Genomic DNA, 20152 nt, shown 5'->3' with positions numbered 1-20152 from the left:
GATCTTCGTGTGGCCTCTCGACCGATGGGACAGATCGATCGTACCGACGTAGTCATCTGACAGCTCGTGGCTCGTCGGGACAAGTTTTTGTCCCGTCCGTTAATTTCCAAATCACCGACGAAAACCGTACGAACCGCACTTGGGAAGGTTTTCTCGCGTCTCCGAGTTAAACTCGGGCATTCTTGGCGCAACGGTCAGCTATTCGTTTACTAATGCTATACGCTCGTAGTAGTTACGTTCGCGGGTTTCGACTATATTGATTTATATTTTATTAACCGAGTATATACACTGCATATAAATAAATTTCATCTCTAATAAGGTTACTTGTTCAAGGTATGCGACGTTTCCGATAAAATCAATAGTTCATTATTCTCTAAAGTCGGGCGAGCGCCGAGCGGCCTGCTTAATATGCCCGACAAGTTTCCCGCGTGTCGCGCGGATGACGCATGTTTTAATTATTTACGAGGACCGACAGATGCGAGCGGCGATTTGCTCACGCGCGATTTGTTCCGCTCCACGACGAATCGCCCGATGCCACGACCCCGCTCGGACGCGCGTTCTCGCATTAACTAGAGCGGCAGAGAGAAACAGAGAGAGAGAGATGAAGCCGCTCTCATCAACGGCGCAGCAAGTTCATAAATAATGCAGACCCTATATAGCACTGGCCCTTGCCAGCAACAACTCCATCTGCGTCCTTCGGGGTACGTGCTAGCTAGCAAGCACGGAGAACTCCGAGGTCCTGTCGCGCGAAATCTTTAACCTTCGAATTAACCCCTCGATCTATTCGACCTCGCAATGCCGAGCTTTCATTCGAAAACGCAGCGGCTTGAGTTGCTAACGAACGAACCCTCATCGCGGACAGAGGGCTTTCTCAGACGGGCGTAAACGAGAGGAAATCAAACGGAGCCTCGCAAACGTGTGCGAACGCAGATAACGATATATTTGATGTATTACCGCAATGTTTCATTTTTATCGATGATGGAAAAGCCGGGATAGCGGTGTATATCATATACAGCGAAGAGGTTAAAGCCACCAGAAATCGATTCGCCATCGCGCTGGAAGAACGGCGCGCGGATTGATCAATCACGATTTGTTACTCATCTGGTTCCATTCGACGTCCGTTTTAAAGGGATTCGCAAATTCGATTCGACCGGGCGTAATTAATGAATGATGAACCCCGATACCGGAAATAACCCAAATCCACGAAAGATTCGCAAACCGCGGCTGCATTTGTTGAAAATTAATTTCGTTTCGCGATCGTTACTACGTATGCGCGCGCTGTGTCGAGCCCGACGTTCGCGCGGACTGTATTTTGCGCGGCGCAATTCTGAGTGCGTATATTGAATTTCCCAAACACCAGATGTTGCAGTCTCGTCCGACGGCGCATACAACGGCATTAATGCTTTAATATACAAGAAAGTGCATTTAAAATATATACGTTTATATACATTTAACTTGTTCGTGCCCCGGAGAAATCTCTTATGGGCGAAATAAAAAAAATATCGTTACGAGGGTTTTCGAGGTCGCTGATTGCAAATTTGAAATTAAAATAGGAAAATTCAAAATAGCGAGTGCCAATATGGGCAGATGAAAAAGGAGAAATTTAGTCAAATTTGAATATAAATTGTTTATGCAAGATTTTCGGAAGTCGCTGATTGCAAATCCGAAATTATTATTATATTAATAATAATATATATAATAATATTTATTCTTAAAAAAAAAAAACGTTTACCGTTAAAAATGTCAGCGTACGAGTTCAAATTCACACTCAATGACCATGAAATTCCCACAATATCAATTTATAAACATTTATACATTTTCTCTTTCACCCGCCATATTGGACGTACCATTTTGAATTTCACAACTTTAATATGAGATTCATAATCAGAGTCCACAAAAACCCATCTTTTTTTGTCGAAAACTCACCCNCCCCCCCCAATGATATGCTTAGCAGTTTTTTTTTTATAAATAATAATAACTTCCCTTGATTCAATGAGCCAAGCCGCTAGTTCACACGCTGATATTTATGAAAGTTACGATTTTCTTATAACCGGTACATGTCGTACCGGAGGAAAAGGTTAACCGTGATATTAAAGAAATAAACGCGCGCGCGCGCGCGCGCGTACGGAGGGAAGTGGTGGCGCGATACTTCCCACTCGTAGATCCCAAGACGTAACTCTCACGATTCTTATTCCTCTCCGCGAGAACAGAGAAATATCTTTGGGGTTTTAGTAGAGCCGTTGCATCTATCTCGGTTGGTAAGCGCGCGAACACGGCGAGGGAAGTGAAAATCGCAGGCGTTCAAGAGTCGCGAATATTACTCGGCGGCGCGTCCTGCGAGAAAGAATTCATGCGAGGAATCCGGGCGAGGAGGCGCGCTGACGTTGAAGAACGCGATATTCCTATGGGATGTCATCGTTCGCGGGCAGCGAAAGAAGACGAGGTAACGGGCAAGATTACAGGGTGAAAATGCTAGAGCAACTCTCACGGAAGCGAGCGAGCCACTTCTATCGAGCAGCGGCCGCTTATAGCCTCCGCCTTACGTTATACGCCGCCTCGCGCGCTCCCCGTATTAATTCGTTATCGCTCTCCTCGCGTACGAGCTGGATATCCGATCGTTCCTACGAATCATTCATGAAAAGCAGCAAAGCGCGCCCGAACGTGCGTGATTGCGAGAAGGGCGCTCTCGGAGAAGGCGCGCGAATATTTCTCTTTATCGCGTGTTCCCGACGGCCAGAAGTCGCGTGTGAATAAACAGCGAGCGACGACGGGTCCGGATGAAAATTGCCGGTCGGCTATTTTCCCAGGCGTTTCCTCGCGCGCCGAATCGAGCGCGCACAGCTCTCGAAACACAACGAAATCCGCATTACAACGGCGTCGAAGCGGCGAACGCGCCCGGTTGAAAGCCGCCCTCCCCGCCCCCTTCATTCCGATCAGATTTTTAAATAGCTCCCCGCGACACGAGCGCGCGTCGGGGTAATGACTGCGACGCGCGCAACGAAGAACGGAGGAAACGTTCGCGAGATAGAACGAATGATGCATAGACGCGCGCGTCGGCTACCACGGCTCGGCGCGGCGGTAACGGTGCAAGCAGCTCGCGATGAAATATGAACGGCGGTGCTCTCGCGGCACAGATGGCTGAATTTGAGGTCGCTGCTTCCTGCAGCAATAATGCCGTCAGATCGATAGGCCGCGGCTATAGATACGGGCGGAATAGCGCGGATAACCCCTTTTCGAATTCATTTCTTCCGCGGCACGTCTCCCGCCCGACCTGGACTTTTCCCTCTCTTCACCCGCGCATTCTCTCTCCCTCTTTCTGCCGCTCGTTCACCCCCTCTCTCCTTCCCCCGCCCTTCCTCCACCGTCGGCCGCGTTTCCATCCCCCGCCGCGCGCTTCTCCATCATCCCTCTCTCGATCTCTCACCCCCCGGCACCCCCCTCCGTCGTCGTCCCTCTTTCTTCTCCGCGCGCTCGGCGTAGAGCAGCCTTCGTTCGTACTCGTCTCCTTATCGATCCGCCTACCGTCTAGCTTACGGCGTGTGTGCTCCGGAGCGCACCTTGTACCGGAAGTGAAAAGGGGCGGGATCGTGGCACCGGTCGTGCTTGGCACGACGACGAGTCTGCTGCTGCTGCTCCGCCGTGCCCGCCGACGTGCCCCTGTCGATCGTGACTCGGAGCAACTCAAACTCCGTGTCGCAATATCGGGGGATATTGTATCGATCGCCGTCCGCATTTCGGATTAAATACTTGGAATTAATCCGCGAATTCTGCCGTAGCTGCGCCACGGGAAGAAGCTTCCCGATGTCGGCGGACTTCGATACAACGGCGACGCATGAGGAGGTCTGACGCGACGGGCAGTTACCGTTCTTCATCGCGTCGCGAAACTCGTGGAATTTCTATGAACACACATACACAGAGAGAGAGAGAGAGTAGCCGTGTGTCGATCGTCTCCTTTTTTCCATTGGTATTTCCAGCCACGAAAAGCCGAACAGCAAGATTGCATTTTCGGTTCGAGCGTCACGCCGAACGTTGCGCCGTCCGAAATGCGCGGTTTCATAATTAAAACGTTAATTAGCGAATGCCGCGCGGATCGTGATAATTCCAATCGTTGAAACGTTAGGAAGCGCGGCGTGAAATACGCGACGCCTCTCTCTCTCTCTCTCTCTCTTTCTCCGTCCCGCCGCCCGATCGAAATTAAAACGGCGACCAGTAATTACGCGCGTCACCTCGCGTTTCCGTCTTTCCGATTCTCCGCAAAACTTCGAACGCTTCCCCGAAGTAACCTCCTCATGAGTTAAATACGAACAGACGCTAAATGGACCGGCAGAAACACGCGCGCGCGCGCGCCGGAGAGATGAGACCGTAAATTTGATTAGTCTGCGAATGCGGGAGCGTCTGCACTTAGACAACCGCGCGCATGCATCGCTAGAGACGAATAGAGGCAACCTACGACAGACCACACATGTTTGAGGGAAATTCCCCCGATCCTGATATAACACGCAGCCGTGTGATACAATGACGGCGGAATTAAAGGATAAAAACAGACCTTTCATACCGACGCGTATTCCTCGATTAAACGGGGAGGGGCGTCGGGAATTAGCGAATTAAATCGAAATTAAGAATCGATTCGTTTACGCGCTAAACGCCATAAACATAAATTTCCCGCGTATAATTCCGCGCCCACGTAATTTCCCGATAAATATAAATTTCCAGAATGATGCGTCTCCCCCTTATCGCGAAAATAGCTAATACACACGTCGGTTCTTTCGCGGCGCGATTGGATTTTGTTGAACCAATTAACCGAATCCCGATTTTATACGAATCTCCCTCCTCTTCCCCCCCCCCCCACAACCGGGGAGAAAGCTACTTCGCGCGCGCATCCCTTTCCTCCCTTCAAAATATCGCGCGCGGTAACATACAGATTCGCCGGGGCGCGATCGTTTTTCCTCTCCTCGCGATTTATATTTCCCCCGGTTTAAAACGATTTATTTAACGTTCGGCCTCTCTCACCAAAAGTCGTAGACGCCAACGGCGTGGCGATACGCGATTTTCCGCCCGTTTCGTTCCTTTTTCCGCGCCGTAACCGGAGTTCCTCGCAACATACCAAACCGCAGAGGCCATAAATAAATTCACTTTGCTCCTACATCGGCACGTGCGATATAAAACAGAGGGAAATCTCGCGTCTCGGAAACGCGCCGGACGGCGAAGGCGACAACGAGGATCGAGCGTCGGCCGCCGCTCTCTGTGTGCAGGAACGTTGACCAACGGCGACGGTAGCTGTAATTTTTAGTCACGGGAGTGTCCAGGGGGCCGTTAACCCTTTAGCCTACTGGCGCAGTCTGATCGACGACAACCACCGGGAAGGGGCTAAAGCAGACTACCAACACAGCCATACGTGGGAACGAAGGAGAGAATTGCACGAAACGAGTTGGTTAGAAAGAGACGGGGATAGGAAAGAGAGAGAGAGAGAGTGTATGTGTGTGTGTGTATAGCTTGAAGGATCGAAAGAGAGCGGAACAGGAAGAGAGACTGAAAGAGCAAGAGAGCAAGAGAGAGAGAGAGAGAGAAAGCGAAGGTGAACGAGAGATAGAGGCAGGGAGAGAGTTTGAGAGGACCGGGTAGCGGAGAACCGGGTGGCGGATGCCGAGAGGGAAGAAGAGGGTGGTCGAGGTTACCATAGCGACCACTGAGAACCAAATGGACCCACACGCTGTCATGCCTGCCTTGAACGAGCGAGGGAGAAAGAGCGAAAGAGGGAACGAGAGGGAACACATTCACCACCATCACCACCACCGCCTCTACTACCACCACGGCCGTCGCCGCCACCACCACCACCACCATCGTCACCGTCCTCACAACCGCCGCCACCTACACGCCACCACCCCCCTCGTCGTCCGTCTCTCGCCCTAGCCGGGGCGCCCAGCCAACGGAATTATGCTAAATCCCCGACGAGGAAAATTCGCGACACGACGTCGCGACGTGTACCTACGTGCTGTATCGTCATCTCGGGAAATCTGCGCGTACAAGCTGCACGCGTTCTCGAGGCGACAGTTCGATCAAGATCGCGAATCTCGAAGACGCGCGATGGCTCGCTCACACTCGTTCCAACGTCCCTGCCAGCTACGGCGGATATGCACATCGTCGCGCGAAATCAAGCGTCTCGTATATAAGTATATGCGCGCACAAGCCTGATACGTGTTCTGCTGAAGGCAATCTCGAGCTGGATAGCAGGCCATTTCGTTAGAGGGAGGGGAAAAAAAAGAGGAAGAAAAACAGAAGAGAAGAAGTATGATGCTACTACAAGTCTTGGCTCGAGAGATAGTTTCTCTAACTTATTGTCGAACATGACTCAAGCGGATGTATTATTTATTAATTGGCCCGACTTTGTTTAAAAATATACGGTACTTCGGCGAAGTAGTGGGCTATCGATCCGTGAAAAATACGGCTTGGAAGCGGAAAGGTGAAATGTGAAAAGGACTTTTATCAGTTTTAAAATGATGCAGAGTCATGAAACTCGAGCACTAATACCGCGAGGAAGGAGGTTTCTCCGCGCGCGGAAGCCAGGTATTTAGTGGAATTACAGTAAATCCGTGAAGATGGAACTTCGTAGAGCGCCCTCGCGACGTCTAACAGCGCACTGTATCGCTATTCCGAGGCGCTACCCGGCATTATATTCTATTCTTTCGCTGTTACGGGAGACAAACTAGTTTTATGGGCCAGTGCGCGAGTGCGAATGCGAGCCGAGCTTCACGATAATCTTTATTCGTTAATAGTATGTTAGTTCATATTTCGAGAGAAGCGCGCGTGACAAGGGAAGCATTATATCGCGGTACGTATATCGCGCATACATACATAAAGCGTTCCTAAATTTTGGGAACAGATTCGGGAACTTCTCATCGCGAGGAAGACGAGCGAGAGAGAGAGAGTTGAGTAAATATTTCAGAACCCTCGCGAGTCGAACGAATCCTCGTCGTCGGTCTCCCTCCGATTCTTCCACCCTGGCTATTTCCGTCAGCTCATCGTTATTATTATTCATCCACGACTATCATAAACTAACCCCGTCGAATCAATAATACGAATATAACTTAATTCCGCCACGAGACAGACTGGACTGGGAGATCGGAAAAAATTATCACAACTCGAACTTTAATTAGATTGTAAAAAGCTATATTTAGTAGTTTTTCGGATCGATAATCCAAAAAACTCGCGACTCCGAGGTCAGATATGCAAAAATTAAAATGACGGATTCAATGTGGCGAACTAAAACGAGAAGTAGTCGTATTTTAATATTTTATGGACTGTTGGAATTGCTAAATAAAAACGCAAGTTTTGGATTATAAAGTTAAAATTGGCGGATCCAATATAGCAGACCGAGATGTAAAAAAAGGTAGTCATATCTTAAAATTGCTTGGTATTCATTTAAAATGAACACTATTATACTAATTTGTGAATGAAAACGAGCAGAAATGGGTATGATATTCTTAAAATACTTGTAAGTGCGCATCTAATAACGCCTTACTTTCAGTGGCATTTGCGATTTTCGTCGATTATTGGATTTCGACAGAACTTTCATAGCTTTAAAACACAATATATTCCAAGATAATAATGCTTTTGACTATAGGTTTATTGCTAAAATTCTAGTGTGATTTTTTAAATGAGTTTATATCTTAAACAACAAAAAAATTAACAGATATTCTATCCTTGGATATATAACATTAAAGATTTCCTTTCCAAATTGATTAAACAAGAACTATATTTAATAAATTCACATGGTTGTTACATGGTTGTTAGACGGTAATTATACGACTATCACGAAGCTTTAGAAAAAGCTGTGCATATCAATAAAATATTCTTCCATGTTATTTTCCGAATAGAATCTTGGCTACATTTTAGACTTACCACCCTATAATAAATTATTGAAATTTTCATATTAGGGATCGTTTTATCGTACGTAAGCAACCTTCTTGAGCAACCGCGGAACATTTTCGTATTTGAGATTAGATTAATACGAGCTTCGAGCACATATTCCAGAGCGTCGTCTTTTTAATCTGCTATTCTTAGCAGACTTCCTTGTCGAAAGATACTCGTCGTTATTCCAGGCCGCGGTGACGGGTACGTGTACGAAATGCTACTGCAACAACGACGGATATATCGAGATATTAAAGGAGCCGCCGGCTATACCTACTTATACCACATCCCTCGTGTAAGCCCGAGCATCGGTCCTGCAGGTTGCGCGACGCGGAAGATAACAAATCTTGAAATATGTCCGAGCTCCGCGAGACGGGGGTTCTCGACAATACAGGGGGAAATTTCGCAACCCCTCTACGCAGCCCCGTTCTGCATATACACGCTGAGCACACACGAGCGGGCGGGCGCGCCGTGTCTGTACGACGCCACATTTCATCTTCATTCTTCCGGCTAGCTCGAATGAACTCGTGTCCTCGCGAGGCCCTACTGATTTGTGTAAACGACCGTTTCTGCCGGGGGCGTGCGCACCCTCGTATCCTAGAAAATATTTTCCATTTCGCTACCCGAGCGCGAGTAGCGCCTCGAGTTACGCGCATGAAAAATGAGACGGGACCCCGAGACCACCGGTCCTACAGAACGTACGAACGCTTATTTTTTGGAAAAGCCGGACACACGGAGAACGAAGGAGAGAGAGAGAGAGAGAGAGAGAGGGAGAGGGAGGGAGGTGTGTTCATAAATTCCAACGGCGAGATGAAGTGGCGCGCCGTTGGGTAATGTCGTTAGGCAAGAAAAGGCTTGGCGGGAGGGTCTGTTTTATGTACGAAAAGTATCCTTGGTGTGGCAGGCCGCCGGGTAGCCTGGTCGGTATCAACGCACCGGACCTCTCTCTCTCTCTCTCTCTCTCTCTATCTATCTCTCTTCCTCTGCCGTCGGGATCGCCGGGATACTCGAGTCGATCGTTTTAATGGGACTTTTAAGTGGCACGGCCGCCCTTATCTGCATTCAACCCCGCGCGGCCCACCCACGAAATTCTTCCCACGAGGAAGGCATTATGACCCCTCTGAAGCGATTCCACAGCGGCGGCCACGAGACGCGTGTACTCGTCGCTCCGGGAAAATTGTGAGAAACAGATGAACACTCGAGACAATCGTGCCACACCCTTAAGGGTTTATCGGTCGAAAAAAAAAGGCGCGCTTCTTTCGGAAGCAGGTAGTAGTGACGCTTGTAGTGTGCGCGTGCCTCGTTCCCCGACATTTGCGGTATCGATCGTCCGCCGCCATGTGCGGAATTTACAATTCTATCTTTTAGCTATTTTAGTCAAGCGTCACTGCGTATCCTCCCCGACGCGAAAAGGGGGACATCGGGAAAATGTGTGTCGCAAATCAGTCTGTAGTAAATAAGCCACCGGGGTCTGTGTACGCGGCGCTTTACACGGCCGATTTAAATCGTATAACTTTCCGATTAATAATGCTAACGAAACGATAAAATATTCCGCACGACCCCCTGTTATGCTCGTGGGAGGAGGCGGTGGGATCGATAAACGCGAAATAATGAACCGTGCGATATTTTCTCGGCCGCGCGATGAGCGCGTGAAACGGAAAGATTCGCCGCATCGCTCGGCACGTGGCGACGCCTCTGTTAAAAAGAAAAAAAAAGGGGGAAAAAAGCGCAAGGAAAAAGGAGAAAAGAAGGAGAAAGAAGCTGCATCTAATATTTCAAACCACGCCCTCGACACAATGCGAGAAATATTACGGCTGATGGGAACCAACGTCAAACATTTCATACACTTACAACCCGCGACGCGACTCCGTTATTGGAATTATTATTTCGTGCCGGGCGGAGCGACATTATTCTATTCTTCTCGGAGGGGGCTTAAAGACGATTTATGAAAGTACCGCTATTACGCGCGACACTATTATCGCCGCACAGTTGATCCTCTCAAAACTAGCCGCGTTTCTTCGATCTTTTCTTCATTTTTTCCCTCTCTTTCTTCTCTCTATTTTTATTCTACTCCTCGAATAGAAGCGAGGCGTTTCTAAACGGGGATAAGGGTAGTTTCGAATTCGACGCTGCAACACTCGATCGTGCGGATGCTGCCAGCGGGACCGTTGCAGCAACGGGAAGCGCGCACGTTCGGTAACGAAATAAGCGAGTGGCATTGTGGCTCGTCAGGTATGCGTATTAGCGTGACAAAAAGCCAGGGAACGCTCCTCGGAGATCGCGATGACGCGCCACCTGGCCTCGTCGCGTCCTGACGGGCGAATGGGGGCCTGCTTTGTGCGGGGCGCGGCGAAACGGCTAATACGGAGGGTGTTTTGAAAATACACCGGCCACCGGCGTTTAGGAAGCGAACGTACGACGTGGGCGACAGGCGGCGGCGGAATCGAACGGAATGAGCGGCGCGAGGAATAATCGGGCGCGTCGAGACCGCGTTTGCAAATAAAAGTGCATCGCGCGATGCAACCATGCCCCGTGCGAACGGCAGGACGGACGGACTTTTATGCATGTAGTCGTCCGGCTTTACGATCCCTCTTCGCTGGACGGACGGCCGAGCTTTATCGAGAATACCATTGCGAAGTCGATAAATAAAGAATTACGCTCCGCTATTTCGCTCCATTCAACGGCAGTCAGTTCGCGGGTCAGTTGCCCGATACGCACGGAGTTTTAAATATCTATCGATCGGCTCGCCGGTTACGAGCCTATCGTTAACCGGATCAACGAAACGAACTAGCCCCCCCCTCCCCCACAACCGATCATTCCTGTGTCTCAGACTGTCATTTATATCGGAAATGTGCGCCGCGCCGTGTAAATACTTTTATCGGTATCGCTTCAGCGACTGGGATCTGGAACGAGAATTATGCCGGTTCGTACCGTCCCATTTCGACCGGCCGATTTTCGGATGGTTTTATGCGACCACCGTGATTAATCCCGTTCCTCTCTCTCTCTATGAAACCTGTTTATTATTTCAACGGCGGCCGCTCGAAATATCCAGCCGATCGATATGCGAACGATTACAACTTAATAAGGCGCAATTTGGCGCAATTATAGGAGTGCGAATATTTGTAATCACGGAAGTACAGATATTTGTGATCACGGAAACGGTGATATTTTCAGCTGTCGTGATTAGCAAGAGAAATTATTAAGTCGGAGAATGCTCGATGACGATTAGATTCGGACGGTTAAAATTGCACGTCGTTCTTATCGAGTGGCACAGAAAGAGAGTGGGAGAGGGGGGGGGGGGGAAGGACTCCCGGCTGTGCGATCACTTTCAATTCTGTCATCTGCATTCGTGCCCGTCCATCATCCAGTAGTTACTCGGGCAATAAACGAATGAGCGTCCGAAAATGGCGCGGCGATCCGCGGAAATCCATCTGCTACGGCATGTAGCGGAGCGTAAGCTCGAAAATCGTGATACGTGCGTCTACATACATACGTGTCGCGATAGTAGGGTACGGCGGAATTGGTTTGTTCGGGATTATCCATTAAAAAAATTGTCGACGATTGGAAATTGACCTCCGTCCCGATGTCGGCGCGATCGTTCGTGCGGCTCCGAGCCCGATCGACGCGCGATTCGCTCGCTGACGGATAATGGAAAACGCATTTTCGTTGTATCGTCAGCGGGAGGCATTACCCGGATGTTTAATGCAGACGCGCGCGCAGCGCGTCCTGTTCCGCCCGAATTAATTTCTATATGAGAATCGAGGAAAAAAAGGCATCATCATTACGCGAGAGGCATCCGACGGAGTTCGCGCCTGACACGCTTTGTCCCGAGTCGTTTTAATGGCGAAATATTTCACACACCTGAGATTTTTGTTAAAATATACGCACGTGGGTCGCACTGTCCTTTGTAACTCCGTATGTAAGTTGAAATTCGTGTCGAAAGTCGCTCGGAAAGAATGGCAATTTGTTGAGAGAGAAGGAATGTTATAATTCTCAACGTTCGATGATAATCATATCTAACGTCAGATTTGTAATCCGTGCGGCTTGTAACGATAACGCGTTCATTTGATGTGCATCGTACCACCAATTGATGAGTAATGTTACCATTTCCTTCGTGTTTCTTGCTGAAATAATACGGTCAACCGCGTGAATCATCTCAGAGAGATTATCGCGGACACACGAAGAGACGCTCGTTGCCGCGTTGCGCTGCTGTTACGATGTTTTTCGTTGTATCGAGCAGGTTCGCTGCACAAGAAATCTCGACTCGCACTAATTGCACAAGCGCGTATACGAGAATTTTGCATAATGGCGACTCTCTCTCTCTCTCTCTCTCTCTCTCTCGTCGTTGATCGGGTTATACGTTACGGATCGGGAAAAATGCGAGAAAAATAACGACGGAAGTGCAACGGTGCCGAGTGGGACGGAAGGAAAAAGTGGGGCGACTAAATAAACGACCGTAAAGGTATAGCGGTATTAATCAAACTGCGATTGGAGGAAGTCGGAACAATTAAAAAGCAACTGATACAAAAAATGTAGGTCACACATCGATCAATGCCCCCCCCCCCGGCTTCCCAATGGGAACGTAACAAACATAGCCGGGCACTGCCCAGCCCTGAAACTCTACACCCACCCGGTAATTCTATACAGAGGAAATTGGTATTTTGCCGTAAATCACGCGATAACCGTGCCGTGCTCATTATCAGTTCGATAATTTTCAAGCCGGTCGCAATCCCCTACGGGGGAGCGGGAGCAAGCCGCGCGTCAGAACAAACGCGCTCGTTTGCGTCGCAACGACCCTTAACGACGTCCTCGTCCCCCTTCGCGATACAAAAACATCCTCCCCGCTTCCCTCAAAATCGCGAAGATTTCCGAAACAACGCTCGCATCCGAAACGAAGGGCGCTGTTTCCGCACGAATTAAGCCACTTTCGTCGAACCTGACGCTCCCTTACCGAAGTTTACTCATTGCCACGTTACAAATTACCCTCATTAAACGCGTGACGTCGACGACGAATGTATTATCGTAATGATTGGTAAATAGATGCCGCTGACAGGACGTGTTCTTCGCGCGTGCACCGTCGGACGAACCCTCGGCGCGTGATCGATCCGGATTCGATAAAAAGAAGCAGCCGATAAATACGAAACGGGATGCAGCAGAGGAAAGAGAAGGGAAGAAGGTCGAGAGAGAGAGGATGGAGAATCTCCGTACGAGAGATAGAGTGCCCGAGAGCAGGAGAGAGTCCCTCGTTGGATCTCACTCTCCACGTCCCATCTCCCGCTTCAATCTAAATTGAAGCTCGGATCGTATAGAAGGCGAGAGGGGTTTCGCGAGAGAAAGAGAGAGAGGGAGAACGGCAGACGAAGGGAGGTGGAAGTGAAGGAGAGCGCGGAAGGGAGGAGCAACGAAAGACAGAAATTAGCAAGACCGGTGGGCAACGCGCGCACACACGCGTTCACACGCGCGGCATTCTTCGTGTTTACGTATATACACGTTCACATTTACGTATACATGTGAGAGCGTATGCGCGCACGTTTGTGCGGTGGTGAGAACGGCAGGAGAGCGAGCGAGAGGGAAGAGCGCGGAGGAGACCCTAATTACGCGAGTGCCTCGGGAGGTGAGATTACGCTAAATGCGCCCTGATAAACACTCTCGTTTTTCAACGGGGGCGCTGCGCGAAAAGGAAGACGGCGGAAAGAAGAGGGAGAGGGGAGGAGAGAGGAGGAAGACGAGAAAAGAGGAAAGCCAGAGCCACTCTCTCGTATCTGTCCGACGGTGCGCGGGCTCGCCGTCTTTTTACCGCTCCCCGTCGCCGCGCTACCACGTGACCCCGTGAAATGATCGCTCGTTAACCACGACGCCGTCTCTTTCCCGCCGCGCGGCGATAAGGTCGCGCGCATCCTAATTATAAGGGCAACGGTACCCGCGGATTCGGCAGCAGACGGCGAGTCATCTCCAGCCGCGCGATCTCGTGACGCACGTTTTTTCATATTATTCTCTTGACCCACTTCGCGCACTTTATCTACGTACATAAATTTGTAGAGGATCCCTAACACAGCGAAAGGTCGCACGCTATCCGGCGTGACGGCGTAAAAAAAAAGAATCTTAATCGAATCATCCTCGGACCCTTCGTAATCCAATGCAATCCCCCTGCCGTAGCAGCGATTATCGATAAGAGCGCAACGATCTCCCTCCTCCCCCCCTCTCTCTCTCTCTTTCTCTCTCTTTTTCTGCGTGGTCCTAATCTTTTCTATTTCCCTCTGTCCGATGACACAAGCCACGTGCTTCCGTCAGAGATCTCTATGTGGGCCACGTGTGCCTCTAATCTCTTATCGCCCATCAGTCCCTGCAATAGCCGATACCCTTGAACCGGTGCCGAAGCAGCGATGATGACGCGTGTGCCGCCCAGATGCGCGAGGGGCAGTCCGGACGAGTGCAGCCGCATTCGCACGCATTCTCATTCACGCATCGGTCGCAACGGTCTTACGCTCTGGTGCGTGCCAAAATAGTGCGGGAATCAAATTACGCCGGATCGCGGCGACAACAGCCAATTTCACATCGCGGTATTTATCACTTTTACACCGTTTAAATTATCTTCCGGCCGAGTTTCCCGCCGAATTCCATACGGCACGGTATGCGTGAAACGCACGTCGAGTTGGAAAAATATGGGAGGGACGTGGTGTAACACAACGCCACGGCGCCACGAACAATTCTGAGAATTTGCGACAGCTCTCCCGACACCGTGAATCGGTCTGCAGACCTTGCAATTCTCATCGCTCGCTGATCGGACCGCGAAATGTTTAACGCTACGGTAAATCCGCGCACGTTGGAATCGCGGATCGCAGATACCGCGATGAATTGCGTTTTAAGATGAAGGAAATATCTGTAAGATAACAAGACGGTTTCGAGCGTTACCCCCTACGGCGGTTAGGAATTGCCTCGTTTTGTTCTCGCCGGTTCTTGTCCTCCATAATTCCGGAGCCGCCCCGTGAAGCCGACAGGATACGCCAGCGTGCAGCGTGTACAATGGTGTATAAGTTTCCCTTTATCTTGCAAATTATAGACATACCACGGCACTGACCCGTTTCGAAGACAGTCCGCTTGGCCGAGGACCGTAAACTAATGTCACGCCCACGTGACAGACCGAGTGGAACATTATACGCGCGTCCTCTAAATCAGCCGTGACGACTCCCGAACGGTTTCCTGTGTCCCGGGGAAAAAGGGGTGAGAAGGAAAGGAAACAAAGACAGGGTAAACAAAATTGTGACGAATAGCGACGTGACAGAACTAACGAAGTCGTAGTGGTCCTCACCCCGAGCACGTGACATCAAGGCGTCGCTGGCGCGCATTGTCAACGTTTGTCGCTGTCCGCGTCGTCTGCCAACGCAACGGAGCAATGAAACATCGTTAAACGCGCCCGTTGTTGCCCTTAGAACAGTGACCCGCCGATCTAATTCGGTCACGGAACCCTTTACAACACGACGAAGAGTCGGCCAGCGCCTTCGCGTGCTGAAGCTTGACAAAGTGGTAACGAAAAGTAGAAAGCCGGTATTGTTAATGATGAAGAAAATAACGCAGAAACGAAATTACAATATTCAGATCTCGCGAGAGCCTCAAGCGCGATCGTTCTCCGAAGTTCCTCTATTTTTCAACATTCCGCGGAACGTTAAAAAAATTTCGAAGAAACTTGGAGGGGAACCCTTTCGAGGAATATCAATCGTCCGAAAGAGTTGCCGAAAAACGCCGTCTCAGAAAATCGGGAGCGGAACACACGTCTTTTTGCGGTATGCATACGGTGAATAAGGCGAATCCATCTGGCTCGGTCGGGCACGAGTTTCGAGAGATCGCTCCGAGAGAAACAGGGCGCGTCATTTGATGCACGGACGACGGCCGGCGCCTGACGTGCCTGGTTAATTACCTAAAAATGCCTTAATTGTCTCGACGACCCTCGTGCCTGCCAAGTTCCATCTGCATACAAACGTTCCCTTTAGAGAACTCCCACGATGAACGGCGCTCGTCCACGACAGATAATATTTTTCGACCCGATTATTTTTTTTCCCCCCGATTAACCTTCTTTGCTCGGGTACGGCGCATTAATTATAGACACGCGGGGAAAAAGTGTCGAAATAGCAGACCATTGGAATTACTTAATCGTGGAATAATGAAACGTTGCGGTCTCGATGCGCAAAACGCCGCAGAGAAACGACTCAGAAATGCCGTGTTGGGTATTCCTGACAGTGCTTGATAAATTATTACTACTTTTATCGTAATTAGAGGCACGTGTGTGGGTAAACCGATTAAATTTCACGCACCAAGAAAGTTATATGAAAGCTCCGGCGGAGCGGGTGAAGCGATTTGTGTTTAATTATAATTGCAAAGGCGGCCCCGCGCGGCGTTATTGTTAGTTCGTTTCTGTTATTCGCACGACGGCGGAGCGCATGCAGTTCTAATTCCACGTAGCCAATGACACGGCGGCTAATGACTGTAACGGCTTTAACGACGAAGCCGCGGTCGTAAACTCCTGGCCAATCATGCCTGGATTTAGATACTAAAAGTTGCTTGCGCCTTTACATTCTCGTCGACCGGATGAGGAGTGCCGACATAACGACACGTTATGCGCTGCACGTGTTCCTTTTATATCCGCGGGGCGGATTCACATGTGAATCATCCCAAGACGAAGCTACGGTTAACAAGCGAACCGTCGTGAAACCAGAATACAAACTTGCCGCACGAGCGGAGTGACACGAGCGAGAGTTTCGCGAAATCTTCCGCCGTAATTGTTAAGTTGCACGCTAAATATTGCCGGATGCATTACATTTGATCACTGATATTAATATAAAAATATTGAATCTCTCGCGACGGAGCAACCTCGTGTAATTTGATGCATCGTATTTGCAATTCTGACCTAATTGAATGAAGATCGTTCTTTTTGATTATAACGAAAATCTTATTCGAGAAACGGTTCATCCAATTTCCCTTTTTAGCCATTAAGACATCGATCGATCGATGCACGTAGCAATTTCACTTATTTTCGGACTACGTTAATTTAATTTACTCAGTTATTAGTTAATTAAGTAATTTAATTTACGTTAATTAACGGGTGTTTTTTTTTTTACCAGAAACGCGCGCTGTAGATCCCTCGATTTGTCTCAAGTAATATCGCAATATCATTCGCACGGTGACTCAGTCATCGAAAATCAATGCGATTTACGTCTACACATTTTACGCACTACGAAACATAACGCTTTGTGAGCGTTGAAATTGTATGCTCACCATTGCGCGTTGATATCCCACGATATCCATCTGTCCAGGTCCTCAGCATTCAGCCTCCGTAACGTCCGGTCGTCGTGCCACGTCGGTCGCATTTCACTTCACGACGCTACACTCGCGACCGTGATAATACTTCACGATTCAAAGAAAAGCACACGATAAATTACAACGCTTCGAGGGTATACTCGCAAGTCGTGTGTAAAAAATCGCGAATCGTAGACCACGACGCTTTCGACGAGGTCGAGAAAGAAAAAAAGGATATATCTCGTTCACCGTAAATCTTTCTTTTCAACTCACCAAAATAGCGGGAACTCAAGATCGGCCACGTTCTACTACAGACCTGAAACAAAAAATATAGCATCGCTGATTAGATACGAGAATTAATGACTCAGCGAGAAAAATGAGAGTGTATAAAAGCGTGTTAACCTTTTGCGATCGTTATAAGTCGGCAATCTTTACTTGAACAACGACGTCCTAATTTTTAATCACGAAAGGTTAAAAGGTCACGAAAATATTATACTGACAGACGTTAACGTATCAGATTCAAATTATCGGCATGAGACAGTCCACTCTTTTTTGAAATCACTAAAAATAAAAGGTGGTAATTACTTTCAAGATTCACATAATGTGTCTGTCTCACGCACATCCCAGTCGACTCGAAGAAGTCGGGAATCACGCGCGCATCTCTCGTTCCGTTTAACCTCGCGTTAAAGACTGTTATGATCACTTATGTTCATTCGGCAGTTCCCGAGGCCACATGACTTTCAATCGGTCAAACATACTCGAGAGCCCTTTTACGTTATTTATTCGTTAATTTAACAGTCTCCGTATCGTCATTTTAATTTTCGTACATTATTTTATAGTTTATCTAATTTCACTTTGAGACACGTCAAAACGTCAAAATATATCATTCCTCCGTGTTGACAACCGCCCGCGGTAACCGTCGAAAAAAGGAACGAATCGCATTGAGATGATCAGTCGACGTTGCGGGAAAGAGACAACAATGAGACATGCATTTTTTAAGGACAGGATTAATCTCACGTCATTATGTATCCGAAGCACGTCTTATATACACAGCTAGTCCGCAAGTCACATACGACCCACGTAACACTCCCAAACGTGCGGAGAGCTTCTTCTCTAATTGGGCCAATTGTTTCATTAAAAATAAACTCGCATGAACGGATGCCATATACGGCGCTCTATAACGATGCGAAAATCTCACGAGACAATTTAATCCCGTGCAATACGTCTACTCCCTCAAATGAGGGGAGCAGACGAATCCAAAGCGAACGCACGACACGTCTGAAGCGAAAGTCGGCGCCCTCGATATAGCGAAACGAAACGAAACGAAATATCAAATAAATTTTTGACAGAACAAAAGAGTGCGCTCTGCCCTCGATCAGAGATCGACAGAATCGATCAAATCTATTAGGAAATTATTTCAATAACCCTTATGGAACGGAATATCCTAATCGGGATATTTCTCGATGAAAATGTAATCGTCAATTCCGCCCGATTCTCACGTTGATACCGAGTGGGACCTTTATAAACGGATAATAATAAAACTTGAAGCTAAACGTCCGCGATCAGCACCAAAAGTGCAGTGAGAATACGAGCCACCGCGAGGCGTTCACCTCGCAGTGTTCGCAAGTCGCAGTGAGCGAATTGGGAATCGGCTCAAGTTTCAAGCCCGAACTTACGTGGAATTAATATACCCCGGTCTGTGCTATTAAAACGTCTGATCGTTGTACTACATTGCAATTAGTCTTAATTGTTCCACCGTCCTTCCAAGCACGTCCCGCTTACCGCCTTCCGCATTGTCCGGTTGCGATAAGCACGCGAGGGCGGAATCATGACGTGAAGTTTAATTGTGCAAAGCTCTCTCCAGAATTACCATGTGTTTCCGTTAGAGAGAGAGAGAGAGAGAGAAAGGAGAAGGAGAACAGGCGGAAAAGGAAGAGACGTCTACAAGTTGAAAACACTCGAACTAGCGAAAGGGGTGGAAGTAAACTCGCGGTTTGCATCACATCGTGGAAACTCGGCAGAAATTACTCGCGAAGATATTTGCGTTACGGTAGAAGACACCGGCGGAGGTAGAATGAAAGCCGAAACGTGTACGTCCATCTCTCCCATTCTCTCCGTCGCTCCCTGTCTCCGTGATATCCGTCACGTCGTATTTATGCTTTATCCAACGGCCATGATCGAGGGAAATCCTGCGGCTCCTCCGACCCGTCGGTTCCTTCGAGAGGCGCGTCGATGGCCCTTTTTTACTTGTCGCGGCCTGTTGGAGAGCGTCCTTTGAACTCCCTTCATTAACACCTGGATCGCCGGATATTACCTCAACCTACCTCGATCGTATCCTTTGATCAACCCCCTTTCGGTCTCCGCGAGGCAACGCAAAGTAATCCGCGGCACCGGCTGCCGCTTTCAAAGAATTTTCCGCCGGCTTCCTTAGTCAAGGAGGGGAGAAAAAATAGCAACCCTTTTGGATTTTCGTACCTCGTCGGGTACGAAAAAAGGACTGCCGACGGGTCGTACGGAGAGAGGATCCCTTTTACCCTCTTTCGCACGGTTGACCGGCGAATCTCGACCTCTCGCGACGGGTCGGCCCTCACGATTCCCGACGTTCCGATGCGAGACGCATATTTGACTGCGTAAGGTCACCGGCCAAGCGTGCTTTCAAACTCGGCCAAATTAACCTCCTCGTTGCGTCGCGATCGGCCCAAAAGAAACGCATGGCGCGCGTTCACCTTTTTTCCCTTTATTATTTGAAAGCAAAATAGAGGGAGGAAAGATGCGCGCGATTGAACCGAATTAAAGCCGGAAGAGTTTACGGCGTGCGTTATCGGTGATTAGAAAATTAGAAAATGTTTATTATACGCACGCTAAAATATTAAATAATGCGCGCTAAAACTTTAAAACTAAGAGAGTTCGCGAGGTACGATCGCTTTGACAGTTTTGTGTTCGGTCACTTGCC

At 48.9% G+C, this 20152-nt stretch overlaps 1 protein-coding gene and 1 long non-coding RNA gene across 3 annotated transcripts in view; one reads left to right on the top strand and one right to left on the bottom strand.

Annotated features, from left to right (window-relative positions):
• LOC106750601 (teneurin-m) overlaps positions 1-20152 on the top strand; it is a 233186-nt gene that overhangs the window by 18824 nt on the left and 194210 nt on the right. The gene's annotated exons all lie outside the window — the stretch shown is intronic.
• The window catches only part of LOC106750603, a 76286-nt gene continuing 73259 nt past the window's right edge, over positions 17126-20152 (bottom strand). Inside the window, exons 3-4 of the long non-coding RNA XR_001374960.1 lie at positions 17473-17515; positions 17126-17307 (exon numbers count right to left, since the gene is read on the bottom strand). This is a non-coding gene — a long non-coding RNA (uncharacterized LOC106750603). The remainder of the gene's footprint in view (positions 17308-17472; positions 17516-20152) is intronic.

Source organism: Dinoponera quadriceps, unplaced genomic scaffold (genome assembly GCF_001313825.1).
Source record: "Dinoponera quadriceps isolate SergipeBrazil2010 unplaced genomic scaffold, ASM131382v1 scaffold5050, whole genome shotgun sequence".
NCBI lineage: Eukaryota > Metazoa > Arthropoda > Insecta > Hymenoptera > Formicidae > Dinoponera > Dinoponera quadriceps.
The sequence above is the reverse complement of the archived record's forward strand: the minus strand, read 5'-3'. Positions and strand labels throughout refer to the sequence as shown.